This window comes from Lolium perenne, chromosome 4, assembly GCF_019359855.2.
Source record: "Lolium perenne isolate Kyuss_39 chromosome 4, Kyuss_2.0, whole genome shotgun sequence".
NCBI lineage: Eukaryota > Viridiplantae > Streptophyta > Magnoliopsida > Poales > Poaceae > Lolium > Lolium perenne.
This window is the reverse complement of record NC_067247.2, coordinates 271,257,861-271,273,644: the sequence shown is the minus strand read 5'-3', so window position 1 is coordinate 271,273,644 and position 15,784 is coordinate 271,257,861.

The window sequence follows — 15,784 nt, the reverse complement described above, 5'->3', positions numbered from 1 at the left end:
CCTTGAAATTTTGTCAAGGTGTTTTTGAAGTCCCATTTCATTAATGGACTTATTTTATTATTGAAAAATTTTATGTGTGATTTAAATGATTATTTAAATCCTCAAGTAAAGACTTATTTTTAATTGTCTTCAAAAACTCTCTTTTGTATTTTATTATTATAGAGAATTTTATGCTGATCTATTTTCATATTTTTAATTATTTTTTTAGAGCTTTTATCAATTTTCTATTATTATTCAAAGTTTTAGCATTTTTATTTGTTTGTGAAAAGACAAAAACACCCCTGGGCCCACCTGTCGGTGCAACCCAGTGGGTTAGGTCGGACCAACCGGCTCGGTCCGGCTCGACCAGCCCCACTCCTCTCTCTTCTCCGCACGCGCGCTCGAACCCTAACCCTAATCTGCTCTGGCGACCTGCGTCGCCTCCGCCGTCGCCGCTCGATTCCGGCGAGGTTCGCCGGACTTGGCCCCCGCCGTGGTGCGCAATCAACGCGCCACACGACGGCGGTCATTCCTATCCGCGTCGATCTGACGCGGACGACTCTTGCTCTCGGTCTCGTCCCCGTCTGGTGCTAGGGTTACGGGATCCGCTCGATCCCGCCGCTCCCGGCGCTCCTGGTGCTTGGACTCCGCCCGGCTTCGCCGCCGTGGTCTTTGGCGGTGCCGTGGTGTCGTCATGGCCAGGCTTGGCTTGGCGCCGCCGCTCTCGGCGTGTGCCGCCATGGTCGCCATGGCCGCGCCTATCTGCTCGACCAAGGTAGGTGTTCCGCCGCCCCTTTCTCCCGTCTCTCTTCTTCTTCCTCCAGTATCCCCCGGCCATGGCTTCCCTCCTTGTGGAGGTGCTGGCCTACGATGTTGGTGCTCTGCGTGCTTGACTTGCTGCTGCCGCCATAGATCTTAGCTTGCGATCTTTGTCTTTGTTCTTGCTCAATTGCTCACTATGCTTCCTAGCTATCTCTGTTTATTGTAATCTTTAGCTGTGATCCTCCTGTGGTTGCTCATGAGCATCCAGTGATGCTCATGGCTTACTGGCATGCTCCTATTCATTTTTTTTTTACTGTCACTAAGGCATACTGTGTGTGCTTAATCTTGTCCCTGGCTTGATTGTGGTGGTTAATCTTTGCATACTTGCAAGTACCAGTGCCTCTGGCTAGTTCATTTTGTTCAGATTCATGATCATGCTCAATTGAATATTACTGTTGGCTTAGCAGTGTGATCCAGTGATGAATTGATATGTACTTTTCTTGTATGTTGTGATCCTTTGGTTCATCAAGCCTTTGATGTGCTTCTGGATACAATTATAAAGCCTGATGCTCCTTTCTGTGATGCAATTGTTCAGTTATTTAATTATCTGTTCATGTGTTAATTGCTTGGAATGGATTCTAGCATGCTTGATCAAGTCCTGATGATCTTCTGATCATCAGTTGCTTGGTGAATGGCTGCTGTTTCATCCTTGTGTCTAGCTGATGCTCTCCTGATGTCAGTGTAACACAGTGGCTTGTGTTTGCTCAAGCCCCTGCTACTATCTGCAATGATCCATTGGATCATCTGCATGGCCTGGTGCATAGCTTACTTCTCTGTTTCATTTATCTGTGTAGCTTTGATTCATTAAGTAGATAAATGATGTGAACTGCTCTGCAGTGATGATCTCATGGATGGAATAATGAGGCTAAAGGGATGCCAACCACTGGTTGGGTACCCTAGCTCATCCTGAACCCTAGTGGGTGATGATGTGATGCTTTGGTGATCTGTTGAAGTGGCTAGGTAGCTGATGTGACCCTAGCAGGCTTAATCTGCTAGAAATGGTTGCTCCTGCCTCTCTGTGACTTGCTATGGTTGGGTTTGCTTGCTGGAATGGAACAATTGCTCACTGGCTTGATCCAGTATTGGACTTCCAGTGGTCCTTTGATGTTGACAAAGAATATAGACAGGTAATTGTCTATAGTCTGATGGCCTAGCTAGCTGTAGGTGCTTAGTGAGGGGTTTAGGCTAACTATGGTTTCACTCTTAGCTGGATTCCTCTAGTTATGCATGGATTTGCATAACTGTTGTTCCCAAAGGATGTTAACCTATTGGTCTTACCCATCTGTGCTTGCACCAAATGGCTTGGTAGCCAAATGATGACACACACAGGGTAATCTACCCTTTCTGTGCTCCAGTGATGCTTTGTATGCTTAATTATGAGCAAGATATGATCTTGCTCAGGCTTTTGTGTGGTATACCTCACTCCAGCTCCTAGATTTAATTGTTGTTGTAGAGGATTGCTTCTGTGATGCTTTGTTTGCTTGCCCTTCTCCTCCTAGCAAGCTTGAGATCTTGGTTTATTTTCTGGTGATTGTGAATAGATGAGACAGCTCTAGCTGTTCATCTGTTCTTGGTGTTCTTGGCTGTTCTTGGTGTTCTTACCACTGCTGCTGTCGATGGATGAGCAAATGACTAGGGTTTGAGCACTGAAAAGGTTATATATGTTGCTGCTGTACTCTCCCTGGTCGATAGCTTGGCTCTGGTCACTTTGGTGACTCACTGATGCTGTGTGTGTGTTGTGTCACATGCACGGGCGGTGCTGTGTGTTGAGCATGCACACGATGTGTGTCTTTGCTTGTGTGCTGTGTGAACCAGATCCTGTGCATCTGGCTTTGGCCTGGATCAGCTCGGCCACATTGAGCTTATCTGCTCATTTTACCTTTCCATTTGATTTTCTAACTTGCCAAGTGGCTTTGCCACTTGGCATAATTTCTCTTTGTTGTGTTTTTGTACAGGGATCAACAATGGCTCAAAATGGGCTTGGAATTCATCAAGTTCAAGATCAAATGAAGATGATCTTGTAGAACTTAGTTTAGAATCATTAATCTTGTAATTTTTCTTTATTTTGCTATTCTGCCCATTTATGTAATGTGTTGTAATATTCTTTTATTTCACTTATAAATATTGTAATGACATTGTAATGTGTGTGATGATCAATAAAGCTCAAAGTTTTCTCTAATGAGCTTGACTTTCATATTATTGTTTATCTTGATTATTATTGATTATATTCTTAATGAATTTCCTCATTTGAATTATTTAAAGTAATTATTTAATGTTTGAATTTGAAATTCAAATTCAACCTTGGTTTGAATTCAACCATGTCATATCATTTGGAATTCAATCAAGCAAACTCTCCTCTCTCATCTCAAAACCCTAACTAGTGAAGTGAGAAGCAAGTTTGTCGCACTCTCGAAACCCTAACCCTGTAAGGTGTCGAGAGAGAAACTTGTCCCCTTTCGATGCAGTTTTTGTTTAAAAGCGCGAAATTTCCCCAGAATTTACTATGCAATGCACATCCCTTTCTAAAATCTACCCCTCGATCGTCTCTAAACCTGGGACATTACAGCCTTTCCCCCTTAAAGAAAACTTCGTCCCGAAGTTGTGGTTGTAATACCTGAACAGCTCGGGGTATGTTTTCCTCAGGTCTTCCTCTTTTTCCCAGGTGGCTTCCCTCTCGGGGTGGTGCTTCCATTGTATCTTGCAATACTTGATCGCCTTATTTCTGAGTTGTTTCCAGCTTTCCTCGAGAATCTTGGTTGGCTTCTCGATGTATGTCAAGTCTGGTTGTAACTCGAGCTCCTCATGTGATATTGGTTCATCTGGGGTCTTCAAACATTTCCGAAGTTGTGACACATGGAATACATTATGGACTTGAGCTAACCTTCCCGGTAGATCCAACTCAAAGGCTAAACCTCGATTCTGACTCAGTATCTTGAAAGGTCCTATATATCTAGGACTGAGTTTCCCTTTTACTCCAAACCTCTCGGAGTCCTTTCATCGGGCTTACCTTAAGATAAACCATGTCTCCAACTTGTGGCTCCCATGTCCTTCTCTTCGATCAGCATAACTCTTTTGCCGACTCTGGGCTATCTTGAGCTTTGTCTCCGATAATGTCAATGATTTGTTGTTTTTCCTTGACATAATCAGGGTTGAACTCTTTGCTTGCTCCGGCTTCATACCAACATATTGGTGATCTGCATTTCCTTCCATACAGAGCTTCAAATGGTGCCATCTTGATGCTGCTTTGATAACTATTGTTGTATGAAAACTCTGCTAAAGGTAGATGCTCCTCCCATGATCCTCCGAAGTCTAGGGCACAAGCCCTAAGCATATCTTCTAAGATCTGATTGGTTCTCTCAGTTTGTCCGCTTTGTTTGTGGGTGATACGCGGTACTATAATCCAACTTGGATCCTAAAGCTTCGTGAAGCTGCTTCCAGAATGCTGATGTGAACACGGATCCTCGATCCGATACGATCTTCTTTGGCACTCCATGCTTACTTACGATCTCTTTGATGTAAAGATCGATAAGTTTCTCTCCTTTATCCTGCTGGTTTACCGCTAAGAAATGTGCACTTTTCGTCAACCGGTCCACGATTACCCATATCATGTCCTTCTTTTTATTAGTCATGGGTAGTCCGGTGATGAAATCCATCCCTATCTCCTCCCATTTCCACTCTGGAATAGGTAGAGGTTGTAACTTCCCTGCCGGACTCTGGTGTTCTGCTTTCACTCGCTGGCAGGTATGGCATTCTGCCACATATTGTGCTATCTCCCTCTTCATGTTATTCCACCAGAATAGTTCCTTTAGATCCATGTACATCTTTGTACTTCCCGGATGTATTGAATATGGTGTCTGATGAGCTTCCCGGAGTATTACTTCCTTAATTCCAGCAATATCCGGAACGCAAATCCTCTTCTGGAACCACAAAGATCCAGATTCTCCCCGGTGAAATTCTGATGGTCTTCCCTCATCTATTCTCCTCATCTCTTCTACAATAAATGGATCGTCCAACTGACCCATCATTATCTCATTCTTCAAGTTAACATTTAGTTCATCGGCTACTTGCAACGCTGATAATCCTTCATGAGCTTCCTTCTCCCAAAGTTGTATTTGGGCTTGGCTTATTTCCTTCCTCAACTCCGGTGATATTTCTTGTTCCACTCCTCCGGTACTCTTCCTACTCAGGGCATCTGCTACAACATTAGCCTTCCCTGGTGTATAGTTGATCGTCAGATCATAATCCTTGATCAATTCTAGCCATCTTTTCTGCCTCATGTTGAGTTCCTTCTGAGTGAAGAAATATTTGAGGCTTTTATGATCTGTATAGAGCTCACACTTAGCTCCATAGAGAAAATGTCTCCAAGTTTTAAGTGCAAATACGACCGCTGCTAATTCCAAGTCATGCGTTGGATAGTTCACTTCATGAGGTCTGAGTTGCCTTGATCCATAGGATATCACTTTCCGATCTTGCATGAGTACGCAACCCAATCCATGTTTGGATGCGTCACAGTACACGGTGTAATCCTTGCCAACTTCCGGAGCTTGCTAACACCGGTCTTTGTGGTGAGTTTCTCTTTCAGAGTTTGAAAACTCTTCTCACACTCCTCTGACCACACGAATGGTGTATTCTTCCTTAGCAACTTTGTCATAGGTCCTGCTATCTTAGAGAATCCTTCGATGAATCTCCGATAGTATCCTGCCATTCCAAGGAATCCTCGGATCTCTTTGACAGTCTTGGGTGCTTCCCATTCTAAAACTGCTGCTACCTTGCTCGGGTTGACAGCGATTCCATCTTTACTAATGACATGACCAAGAAATTCCACTTGATCTAGCCAAAATTCACACTTACTGAGTTTGGCGTAAAGTTGGTGTTCCCTTAGTGTTTGCAACACTAACCTCAAATGTTCGGCATGTTCCGCCTTGTTCTTGGAATATATCAAGACATCATCGATGAATACGATGACAAACTTGTCAAGATATGGCATGAAAATCTTATTCATGAGATTCATGAATATTCTTTGGGGCATTGGTTAATCCAAAAGGTACTACAAGGTATTCATGGTGTCCATACCTTGAGACAAAAGCCGTTTTCGGAACGTCTTCTTTCTTGATCTTTATCTGGTGATAACCCGATCTTAGATCAATTTTAGAAAAGACTCCCGCTCCTCTAACCTGATCAAATAGATCTTGTATTCTTGGAAGTGGATACTTGTTCTTGATTGTGACGTTGTTCAGATTCCTGTAGTCTCCGCACATCCTTCTTCCTCCATCCCTTTTATCTACGAAGATCACAGGTGATCCCCATGGTGAAACACTCTCTTGAATGAATCCTTTTTGTTCCAAGTCATCCAATTGCTCCTTCAGTTCTTTCAATTCCTTAGGCCCCATTTTATATGGTGCTTTAGCAATCGGAGCTGTTCCTGGGATTAGGTCGATAGTGAATTCTATCTCCCTATCTGGTGGCATACCAGGTAATTCCGCAGGAAACACATCCTGGAATTCATTTACTACAGGTATATCTTCTAACTTCACTTCCTTCATGCTATTCAGCTGTAGCTCAACTTCAATCTGAGTATGTTTGTCGCCTTGGTAGATCATTCTACTTCCATCGGGACTTTTTAGTGACACCGTCTTATTTACACAGTCGATCAATGCTCCATTAGCTTCCAACCAGTTCATACCAAGAATGACATCAATGTCCTTCATCGGTAAAATGAACAGGTCCGCGTCAAACACGCACTTATTGATCATAATGACTTGTTTTTGTTTGGCATGGGTTACTAATATCGTTTCCCCCGCAGAAAGTATGGTTATGGGTGTATCTAACTTAGTGCAACTAATCCCATGTTTGATGATGAATTGTTGAGAAATGAATGATGTAGTTGCACCGATGTCGAAAAGTACTTTGCCGGGATGAGTGAGTATCCAAGCGTACCTATCACCGCTTTGGTCGAGTTGACCACCTCCTCCGCAGGCCAGTGCAGTTCAGCTTGCCGAAGGGCCTCTTGTTCTTCCAGTTCCCTCCGGTGTTTCCTCGATTTCCTCCTCCTCCACTATTCTTCTTGGGGCAGTCCTTGACATGTGCCCCTCCCAGCGACACCCAAAGCATATGATCTTGGGTTTCTTACAATCCTTCGCGACATGTCCTTTGAATCCACAGGAATGGCATGTAATCTGATTTGCAGACTGATATCCTTGGTTCCTCCTCTGGTTGCTGTTGTTGTTGTTGTTGTTGTTGTTGTTATACCGTGGCTTGAAACTCAAGCTGGTGTTAGGCTTGTTACTAACAAACCTCTTCGGCTCATACTTGGCCTTCTTCCTCTTCTCTTCTTGCAGTTGTTTGAAGTCATCTTCAAGAGTGATGGCTGCATCCACCAACTCTTGGAATTCCGTTGCTCTCATCATTCGTAGCTGCACCTTAAAGCGGGGACTTAACCCCTCGTAAATCTCTTCTTCTTCTTGTCCTCGGTATTGACTTCCTCAACGATACCGGGACAGCTTTGAAAACTCCCCGACATAGGTCGGGATTGCCTTATCCTTACGCTCGAGACTCTCGAACTCTCGACGCTTCAGTTCCACGATACTTTCAGGGACATTGGATTCCCTGAACTTCCTTGCGAACTCCTCCTAGGTAAATACCTTACCTGCCGGATACACGGCTACAATGTTGTCCCACCATGATGCGGCAGGTCCACATAGCAGATGGGTCGCATAACGGACCTTCTCTTGGTCATTGCATCCAACAGTGTTGAGCTTGCGCTCAGTATCCATCAACCAATCTTCCGCATCCATAGGCTCTGGCGCGTATGCGAAAGATATCGGCTTGGTGTTTTGGAAGTCTGCTAATGTGACTCCCTGGTTCTCGTGTCTCTCCACCCTATTCTGCTGCATCAGATCCTGAAGGAATTTGTTCTGCAGCTCCAGTGTTACACGCTGCCTCTCTTCCGCAAGTTGCATGTACTGGATAAAGTTTTGCTGCGTCATGGGTGGTGGTGGTGGTGGAAACTGATCTCTGGCTGCACCCTCAGCCTCTTCCTTCTCTTTTGCTTCGCGCTCCATGCGCTGCGCTTCCGTCTCGTTTCCTAACGTTCCCGACATATCCCCCTAGTTCTGCAACACAAGATGATACTCATAATTACTCCATGCGCAAGTTTTACGAGCTCAACTTTGTGCACGTAACTAGTCACGCAATGGAAATCAAGAAGCAATTCCAAATCATACAAAACATATACCCTGTATATACATACATAAGTGGTCTTATTACAATACTCAAGTCGATGTGAGTATGCAAACTCACTTATTAAAGTATATGTACAAATTTATACAAATATTACAAACTATAATACACGTGGTACTTGTGTATTATAGCCATGCCTCCCTTGGTGGACTTCTACTCGGTCTTCACTCCCGGTACATTCCAGGCTTCCATCCGGTCGAACGTGTCGTCCTCCTGATAGACCCTGGAACATAAGGTCTCCCCGTTGGCTTGTAGTCTGAATCCGATGATGATCCTAAGGAGAAATCAGTATTCACAAACTGATCGTTGAGTGCATCATAGTCCACCCATCGGGTGTACTCTCCTGTAGCCCCACCATAAGGGTTACCAAAACCCATACCCGACTCAACCTGTGTCGGATATCCTGCATCCACTCCTTCATTACTAGGATAGCTCTGGTTCTGGGTTGTTGCATCATCGTTCATCTCTCCATCATAATACTCAGTAGTACTATGGGTTCCAGTATCATTTCCCCAACGCCAACCCCTAGAATTCTCGATCGGAGTCTCGGAACGCTGGTTGTTTCCGGATTCCGCTCCGCCTTCGTATCCCCCATAGGAACTATTCGTAGTTCCCGGTGTAGCAGTGTAGGTTCACGTGCAAGTGGATCAAAGCTGATGTAGTCACCAGCTGAATAAACTGGTGTGTGCACTACATTCTCCATAGGTTCTTTCCCCCTACTCTCCTCCTTGGGTTCGGTAAATTCCTCTAACATCGTATCAATAGCTCCTATCAGATGATGATTCAGCTGAAAGAGTAATGATATGAAGTTACGGCTATTATCCATATATTTTGCCGCTGCTATGGGTTTGCGTTTGGCGTATTTGTAGTGGTTGAGCATGGGATCTTCCTCCTCCTGATTATGAGGAATATGGGAGAACTCGGAATCCATAAGCTCTTTTGTCTTATGTTCCCGTATGTCGGTTATGGCTCTCATAACAGCTATATGGTAGGCTGTGTTGGTTGTCCTAGCTTCTCCAGCTGGCATGACTACGCTCATTCCCAAGGATTCGGGAATTCGCAGTCCTACTCTGCACTTGGCTAACACCGGTCCATCATAGAACATGTACTTCTTTCTTTGGAATCTGGGATCACACCCAAACTCCGGCAACATGGATCGTAGGATATCGACAAGTCCTCCTTGGTATTCGTTCGGTGTGGAATCCATAACTTTCACGTTTCTTCCCGGTCGTGCACTTGCCATGTTGGCTGTAGAAATAGAAAGATTATAAGATTAGTGATAATGCATCATAATAGAGATCATAAAGAATTATCGCACTAAAAGATATGATTGTTGTATTCTCAATTGAATATACACCATATTTTTAGAGAATTCTTTACTAATCCTATTTGACTCCTAACGTTTAGTCCCATTTACTAGGTTCCAACCTAAGGTCAAAGCTTTTGCTCGATACCAAGCTGTGGTGACCACATACCACTGCATGTTGTAGTATGCCAGTCGTTGATATAACATTCGCGAAGTACCATTCCGCAAATATTACATCCCTCAGAGTAGTACAACAGAACGTAGCAAGGTCCATAACTCATTCACATATTATTACAATCATCATACACAAGTCGTCTCGGAGCTCCTCTTGGGTCCTAAGAGGATAACTCCTGGGTTCGAGGTGAACCCAACTTAACTTACAATACCATTGTCTCATTAAACTAAACATTTATTTAATCGAGCAGCTCTGTAGTAAGAGTTTGTGCTTTGCTCGGCTACTACTACTCCTCCCGATATCCTTAGGCTTGTTCTCCTCCGGAAGCCTCCCGGATCCGTAGACTATGATGTAGTCTACGCCTTCAACACCTCCCCGAGAGGTCTGGTTCCTCGTAGCCGATGATCTCGGCTCCATCATTCTTGTCGTAGTCCTCCTCCTCCAGACGGTTCGGACAATCTAAGCATGGGGTTTAAGAGTGGTATGAGTACGAGCGTACTCAACAAGTTCATTATAGATAAGAGGTGTTTAATGCACTAGCTACGATATTAGACCGAGAAAGTCTAATACCAATGCAAGTTTTGATCAACAGTTCTTCAATAGCTTGCATTTATTTCAAAGAGCTATGTCCGTCGGCCTTCACCGGTTTACTAGAACTTCATGGAGCTCCTTTCCGGCGCGTTCGCAATTCCTCAATCCGGAACAGGGAGTGACAGTCCACGATTCTTACACTCTGCGAGAGGTGTGTTGCTTTACCCATAAGTGATCTTAACCTTGGTGCCAACCGGCAGCTTTCCCGTCCACACTTCCTTTGGTGTGAGGCCCGGTATAAGGTCTAGCCAATCATGTTCCTCCGCTACCTCGAACACCCACCCTTTGTTGCATGCGCCGACCCTGGGTCCACGTCGGTCCCATTATTCCCGTAATTTCAGGGTGGACCCCGACCACGACAACAGTTTGGGACTCGTTAACCAAACTCCTTCGCCGGTAGCTGCAACCCATCATAGACCACTTACCGTGGGGAATTAGAATGGGATCCCCACCCCACCGCTTGCCCAACCTGGGTCAAGTGTCTACGGTAAGCGCATCCGTTGATGTACGAGAGGTGGAAACACTTTTGACTACTCCGTCCCACTCCAGATCTTATGGTTAACACGGGTATTACGGCACAAGAATCACTGGCGACATTTGTTGTTTAATCCTAGATGGATATAAACCCTTGCAATGGAACCTCCACCATATCAACACAATCCATGGTTCCATTGCCCACCACATAGTCATATTCATAGTTATGAAAGTAGTGGTTTTGATTTTTTATGCAATAGTGATAACCATAATACTTTGCAAGTAATTTGATAGAAATACTCAAATGACATGAGCAAGTGATGAACTTGCCTGAACACTGCAAAGTTCTGCAGTTGGTAGGTATGGACTGACCCTTGTCCTCTTGTTCTGAAAAATAGCATCATTGTCCGATAAGGGCAATGGTTAAAGAAGCAATTATGCATGATTCCATTTTTAGGGTTTGTTCCCCCCTTCCGATGTCGTTAATATTTCATGTAAGAGGTTAATACTAAGAACAATTTGGGGGTACATGAATTAAAGTAAAATACAACCTTGAAATTTTGTCAAGGTGTTTTTGAAGTCCCATTTCATTAATGGACTTATTTTATTATTGAAAATTTTTATGTGTGATTTAAATGATTATTTAAATCCTCAAGTAAAGACTTATTTTTAATTGTCTTCAAAAACTCTCTTTTGTATTTTATTATTATAGAGAATTTTATGCTGATCTATTTTCATATTTTTAATTATTTTTTTAGAGCTTTTATCAATTTTCTATTATTATTCAAAGTTTCAGCATTTTTATTTGTTTGTGAAAAGACAAAAACACCCCACAGGCCCACTGTCGGTGCAACCCGATGGGTTAGGTCGGACCAACCGGCTCGGTCCGGCTCGACCAGCCCCACTCCTCTCTCTTCTCCGCACGCGCGCTCGAACCCTAACCCTAATCTGCTCTGGCGACCTGCGTCGCCTCCGCCGTCGCCGCTCGATTCCGGCGAGGTTCGCCGGACTTGGCCCCCGCCGTGGTGCGCAATCAACGCGCCACACGACGGCGGTCATTCCTATCCGCGTCGATCTGACGCGGACGACCTGCTGCTCTCGGTCTCGTCCCCGTCTGGTGCTAGGGTTACGGGATCCGCTCGATCCCGCCGCTCCTGGCGCTCCTGGTGCTTGGACTCCGCCCTGGCTTCGCCGCCGTGGTGCTGGCGGTGCCGTGGTGTCGTCATGGCCAGGCTTGGCTTGGCGCCGCCGCTCTCTGGCGTGTGCCGCCATGGTCGCCATGGCCGCGCCTATCTGCTCGACCAAGGTAGGTGTTCCGCCGCCCCCTTTCTCCTGTGTCTCTCTTCTTCTTCCTCCAGTATCCCTGGCCATGGCTTCCCTCCTTGTGGAGGTGCTGGCCTACTGATGTTGGTGCTCTGCTGTGCTTGACTTGCTGCTGCCGCCATAGATCTTAGCTTGCGATCTTTGTCTTTGTTCTTGCTCAATTGCTCACTATGCTTCCTAGCTATCTCTCGTTTATTGTAATCTTTAGCCGTGATCCTCCTGTGGTTGCTCATGAGCATCCAAGTGATGCTCATGGCTTACTGGCATGCTCCTATTCATTTTTTTTTTACTGTCACTAAGGCATACTGTGTGTGCTTAATCTTGTCCCTGGCTTGATTGTGGTGGTTAATCTTTGCATACTTGCAAGTACCAGTGCCTCTGGCTAGTTCATTTTGTTCAGATTCATGATCATGCTCAATTGAATATTACTGTTGGCTTAGCAGTGTGATCCAGTGATGAATTGATATGTACTTTTCTTGTATGTTGTGATCCTTTGGTTCATCAAGCCTTTGATGTGCTTCTGGATACAATTATAAAGCCCGAGGCTCCTTTCTGTGATGCAATTGTTCAGTTATTTAATTATCTGTTCATGTGTTAATTGCTTGGAATGGATTCTAGCATGCTTGATCAAGTCCTGATGATCTTATGATCATCAGTTGCTTGGTGAATGGCTGCTGTTTCATCCTTGTGTCTAGCTGATGCTCTCGATGTCGGTGTAACACGGTGGCTTGTGTTTGCTCAAGCCCTGCTACTATCTGCAATGATCCATTGGATCATCTGCATGGCACAGTGCATAGCTTACTTCTCTGTTTCATTTATCTGTGTAGCTTTGATTCATTAAGTAGATAAATGATGTGAACTGCTCTGCAGTGATGATCTCATGGATGGAATAATGAGGCTAAAGGGATGCCAACCACTGGTTGGGTACCCTAGCTCATCCTGAACCCTAGTGGGTGATGATGTGATGCTTTGGTGATCTGTTGAAGTGGCTAGGTAGCTGATGTGACCCTAGCAGCTTAATCTGCTAGAAATGGTTGCTCCTGCCTCTCTCGTGACTTGCTATGGTTGGGTTTGCTTGCTGGAATGGAACAATTGCTCACCGGCTTGATCCGGTATTGGACTTCCAAAGTGGTCCTTTGATGTTGACAAAGAATATAGACAGGTAATTGTCTATAGTCTGATGGCCTAGCTAGCTGTAGGTGCTTAGTGAGGGGTTTAGGCTAACTATGGTTTCACTCTTAGCTGGATTCCTCTAGTTATGCATGGATTTGCATAACTGTTGTTCCCAAAGGATGTTAACCTATTGGTCTTACCCATCTGTGCTTGCACCAAATGGCTTGGTAGCCAAATGATGACACACAGGGTAATCTACCCTTTCTGTGCTCCAGTGATGCTTTGTATGCTTAATTATGAGCAAGATATGATCTTGCTCGGGCTTTTGCGTGGTATACCTCACTCCGGCTCCTAGATTTAATTGTTGTTGTAGAGGATTGCTTCTGTGATGCTTTGTTTGCTTGCCCTTCTCCTCCTAGCAAGCTTGAGATCTTGGTTTATTTTACGGTGATTGTGAATAGATGAGACAGCTCTAGGCTGTTCATCTGTTCTTGGTGTTCTTGGCTGTTCTTGGTGTTCTTACCACTGCTGCTGTCGATGGATGAGCAAATGACTAGGGTTTGAGCACTGAAAAGGTTATATATGTTGCTGCTGTACTCTCCCTGGTCGATAGCTTGGCTCTGGTCACTTTGGTGACTCACTGATGCTGTGTGTGTGTTGTGTCACATGCACGGGCGATTACTGTGTGTTGAGCATGCACACACGATGTGTGTGCTTTGCTTGTGTACTGTGTGAACCAGATCCTGTGCATCTGGCTTTGGCCTGGATCAGCTCGGCCACATTGAGCTTATCTGCTCATTTTACCTTTCCATTTGATTTTCTAACTTGCCAAGTGGCTTTGCCACTTGGCATAATTTCTCTTTGTTGTGTTTTTGTACAGGGATCAACAATGGCTCAAAATGGGCTTGGAATTCATCAAGTTCAAGATCAAATGAAGATGATCTTGTAGAACTTAGTTTAGAATCATTAATCTTGTAATTTTTCTTTATTTTGCTATTCTGCCCATTTATGTAATGTGTTGTAATATTCTTTTATTTCACTTATAAATATTGTAATGACATTGTAATGTGTGTGATGATCAATAAAGCTCAAAGTTTTCTCTAATGAGCTTGACTTTCATATTATTGTTTATCTTGATTATTATTGATTATATTCTTAATGAATTTCCTCATTTGAATTATTTAAAGTAATTATTTAATGTTTGAATTTGAAATTCAAATTCAACCTTGGTTTGAATTCAACCATGTCATATCATTTGGAATTCAATCAAGCAAACTCTCCTCTCTCATCTCAAAACCCTAACTAGTGAAGTGAGAAGCAAGTTTGTCGCACTCTCGAAACCCTAACCCTGTAAGGTGTCGAGAGAGAAACTTGTCCCCTTTCGATGCAGTTTTTGTTTAAAAGCGCGAAATTTCCCCAGAATTTACTATGCAATGCACATCCCTTTCTAAAATCTACCCCTCGATCGTCTCTAAACCTGGGACATTACAGCATGCCTTTGTAATGGCCAACGCTGAGCTGCATCACTCCATGTGTGTGTAAACCTGCACGCTGCTGGTGGCATAATCCTTCCGCTCCCGCTGGCCACTTTCCATGTCGACGGCACCGGCGTAGCTGAGGCTTGAGCTTAATAGAGACGGCGACTGAGCTCGTGGACACTACCCCCGTCGTCCCTCCGCCTCCAGCACCGCTGTAAGATGGTATAGGCTCACCCAAGTCATCGTTCCTGAGAGTGATATAGGTCCTGCTTCCGCACTTCATGTGCTTGTTCGGTGATCAGTTATTTTTGGTTGTACAAGAAAACCAAAAAAAAAGAGAGAGAGGAGAAAATAAGATCTAGGACCAGCGGATCGCACCGGGACAGTCACAAGCGGATGGCATCGGGGCGGCTGTGACATCGTCTCTCAAGCTAGGTAAGAGTTGATGCCGTTGTCGCCCATGGAAGGTGCCGGCGACAAGAGATTCCAATCTCCTCCTCCAAACAAGCTTTTGTCCCGCTATATTAATATAGAAACTAACCGATACAATATCGAGATCAGGGGTAAACAGCGCAAGCACGTTGTGGTGAACCGGCATACCACTGCATGGTGTAGTATGCAAATCTGATATAACACCAATGAAACATCGTTGCACTAGTGTTATATCGCTCAGAGTGGTACAACAGAAACATATGCGGGTACAAGGCATGTCTATAGAATTGCAACATTTACTCTGTTACATAAAATCATCACAGGCTCCTATTTTACAATGAGGTAAAACTGCAAATAAACTCCAGAAGAGCGACTCGTAGTCTAGTCTTATCACGAAGAGTATTTAACTAGCTATAGAGGCTAAGAATAGATTCTAGCTAAATAGGAGCTAGGTTTAGGAAACTAGTTCCTTTCTATTTCTGAGCTAGGTTTTATCATTGTTGGATGGGGTGTTTGACTCTTCTGACAGGTTCCTGTTCCTTGAAGTAGTTGTTGACTCCTCGGTCTTCGAGTTGTACTGTAGATCCTCCTTCGATGCCTCCATACCTAAGCAAGGGATTTAAGAGTGGTATGAGTACGAGCGTACTCAACAAGTTCATTATAGGAAAGAGGTGTTTAATGCACTAGCTACAACATTAGACCAGAAAGTCTAATACCAATGCAGGTTTTCATAACCATTTCTTCAAAAGGTTGCTTTTATTCAGAAGAACTATGTCCGTCAGCCTTCACCGGTTTACTAGAACTTCATGGAGTTCCTTTCCGGCAGCGTTCGCAGTTCCAAACCCGGAACAA